Source organism: Petaurus breviceps, unplaced genomic scaffold (genome assembly GCF_028583685.1).
Source record: "Petaurus breviceps papuanus isolate PSGF00001 unplaced genomic scaffold, PetGlider_PUasm1.0 419, whole genome shotgun sequence".
Classification (NCBI taxonomy): domain Eukaryota; kingdom Metazoa; phylum Chordata; class Mammalia; order Diprotodontia; family Petauridae; genus Petaurus; species Petaurus breviceps.
The window spans coordinates 8,920,311-8,923,847 of record NW_027186324.1 but is presented as its reverse complement, the minus strand read 5'-3'; the positions used below and the strand labels follow the sequence as shown (position 1 = coordinate 8,923,847).

The 3,537-nt window shown below is 39.2% G+C and overlaps 1 pseudogene; it reads right to left on the bottom strand.

Moving 5' to 3' along the window:
- LOC138171147 (calcium release-activated calcium channel protein 1 pseudogene) overlaps positions 1-1,850 on the bottom strand; it is a 137,736-nt pseudogene extending 135,886 nt beyond the window's left edge.
- Positions 1,851-3,537: the final 1,687 nt, after the last annotated feature.

The following is a 3,537-nucleotide window of genomic DNA, read 5'->3' as shown; positions in this document are numbered from 1 at the left end:
TGGAGGGCAATTTGGGGTTAAGTAACTTGCCCAAGGTTACATGGCTAGTATTTTTGTGTGGGTGTTCAGTGTCTCAGGCTGGAACCGAACTCGGATCCTCCTGACTCCAGGGCCAGCACTTTATTCACTGTGCCACCTAGCCACCCCTAACAGGTGTGTTCTTGTATTCAATCACAATCACATCATCCATCTAGCCCAAGACAGAACCACAATACCTATCTTGACCAGACAGGACCACAATAGCTAGCCAATTGGAGGGCAGCACATCCAGAATGTTTAACCACTGAACGAGAGATGGGACCCCTCTTCCATTACCTAATCCCTTAACAAACTCCTCCTGCCTTAATATTAATCATATTCCTACATACTACGTAAATTTTGATTGTATAATCAGCATCTTTACCCTATAAAAATCCATCTTGTTTTCTATGAAGTGACTAGTTCCTCTTAGAACTTAGCCTGCTTCATGAGAGGCGGCAATCTCAATAAATACCTGTACTTGGATTAGAGGTGGTCTGACTCTTAATTTTTGAGATGGTTCCAACACAACATATCATGAAACCCCAACAGTTTTAAGGTGGGCAGAGCCCCCACTGCAACAGTTTTTGGCATCCCTGGGTTTAAACAGCAACAATATCTAGTCCTTTAAGAGAAGTCAGATTCATACAATGTCCAGAAATTCCCTAAATCTCCAGGATTTCTCAACCTTATTACCTTTTATTGTTGCAACATATGTTTGAATCCTACCTTGAACACTTATTAGCTGTGTGACCACGGACAAATCGTTTAAATTCTCTCAGCCTCAGTTTCTTCTTCTGTAGAATGGAATTGGGTAACTAGATATGGAGTTAGGAACACTCATCTTTCTGAGTTAAAATCTGGCTTCAGATATTTACTAGCTGTGTTACCCTGGACAATTCACTGAATCCTATCTGCTTCAGTTTCCTCCTATGTAAATTGAGCTGGAGGAGGAAATGGCAAACCACTCCAGTATCTTTGCCAAGAAAACCCTTGCTGGGGTCACAAAGAGTCAGACACAATGGAAATGACTGAACCACACAGAATAGAGATGATACCCGGACTGCCTACCTTATAGGACTGTCTGAGGCTCCAATGAAATAATGAATGCAAAGCATTGTTTACATCTTAAAGTGTTAGATGAATATCAGGTTTGTCTATAGATGGCAGAACTAGAGCTAATGAGTGGAATTTATATGGAACCAAGATTTGGCTTTAGTTTAAGGAAGAACATAATCATCATTGCTCCTCCAGAAGACGCACAGAAAATGGCAGTATTCATTAACTGGAGCAAATGCCACACTTTATTTACTCATTGAGACTAAATTAATGTCAGATTTCAGGAGTGTGCTAGGTAAGGACTTCTCTCATGCCTGCCCGTCCACACTCCTCACTTAAAACTGTTAGGGTCAAAGCCCATCCCTCACTAATTTCATCCAAGATTCTTCCTCAATAAGGGCACTAGATCCCAAAAAACTAGTAGCCCAGGGCATAGCTTCCTCCTCTGATCTCCAAGGCTAAATCCCAAGTATTCCCTTGAAGCTTTGGATGACTCATAAACTTCCTTTGCACTACCTTTTATGAATAAACATTATTTTGTCACCGTCCTCATTTACCTGGAGGCTGTTATTGCCTTCTGACTCGGGAAAGCCCCGTTTAAATGTCTCTGACCACTGGATTTACTGGGATGCATCTTGCTCCTTTCATCCCACTTTACCCCTTTACTAGATGACCCTCACCATGGCATTCTTCCACACCTGTCTCAGTTGCAATTCAAAGGCTCCTGCCACCTGCTGGTTGTTAAGCTGCATCACAGCACCACCTGCTGCCATCCTGCGCTTGGCTGGCAAACCTTCCTAAGGGCCCCAGTAGTACATAGACAGGTGTGTCCGATTTACTTGCTCCCATTGGTCAGAATTCCACAGAAGGAATGTTTTTTTTAGCTCCTGGTCTGAAACAGATGAGGGATTAGATATCTTCTTGGATCAGTGGGTAGAAGATGGAGGAAAGTAAATTTTAACTCATTATAGCAATTAGAGCTGTTCAACAATGGAACCAATTTCACGGAAAGGTGGTGAACTTCCCATTTGTGGAGGTATTCAAGTACTGGACAGAGTCATTCATCTAAGATATTTTTAATAGGATTTGTGGATTGGGTATCTACAGAGGTTCCTTTGAACTCTGGAATTCTACAAGACTAGGAAATACAGTACGAGTGATTTCTCCTCCATCTCTTTTACAGTTCCTTGCATAGTATGACTTGCAAGTGTAGCCACAGTGTATAAAAACCTTGGCATGCCTCTTAGACCAGGCCTAAGATGCCCTGTGACTTCTAATTACTGTTAAGGCCCAGAGAGCCATTGACTTGTTGTAAAATGGTGAGAGGTTGTTAAGTTGAAAACCATTCAGCCTAAGGAAATTTCCAAGATTTGTTACTGAAATGTCATTTCTTTATGTTCATTGTTTACAGCTTCTTTTTGCACTTGAAATAGGATCTTAAATATGTAAAGTATCTTTGATTTCCTCTTTGTTCCTTATAGGAAAATGGCAGTTTGCTATATAGAAAATGAAGTGTTCACATAGTCTATCTAGAGCATATTGTTTTAATTTTTTTGGAGGGGGGAAGGGGGCAGTTGGGGATAAGTGACTTGCCCAAGGTCACACGGCTAGTAAGTGTTAAGTGTCTGAGGCTGTATTTGAACTCAGGTCCTCCTGACTCCAAGGCAGTACAATATTCACTGCACCATCTAGCTGCCCCAAGATAAATTTTGAATAAGATTATTGATAGCTTCAATTTCTTTCCTTGAAAATGACCTATTGATATCATGACCGTCAATCAGTTGGGGAATTTGTCTTTTAATTCTCAACTGAAAAAAAAGAAAATTTGCCCTTGTTCCTTTAAGCCTTTATGAGGCCAAAGGCAATGCAGTGAGTTGGTGAAATGAATAGAATGCTGGTCCTAGAGTCCGGAACACCTGAGTTCAAATCCAGCCTCAGACACTTAACTAGCTGTGTGACCCTGGGCAAATCAATCAACCCTGTTAAACTCAGTTTCCACTGTTGTAAAAGGATCTATAAAGGAAAATGTCAAATCATTCCAGTATCTTTGCCAACAAAACCTCACAAAGAATTGGACATTATTGAAAAAATGACTAAATAACAACAATACTACTTTGAACTATTGGAGTTTGTCAGTACTTGTGGTATAAGAATAATAATATTCCATTTCAAATGTGTTCAACAATTCCCTAATTGTTGAACACAAGGGTTGTTTCTTGATTTTTTGCTATTATGAATGACACTTCTATTAATTTGTCAATTACTGCATGAATATTTAATAATTTAATTATAAATATGTAATTCTAAAATGTTATGTGAATTAAATGTTTATTTCATAAACATATGTATGAAATATAATATATATTTATGTCATAAATAATGTTTCATGTGTGATTCTTTTTCCATCTACTATGTGCATCTTGTATATATGTATTTATGGAGATTTTGTTTTCCCCAGGA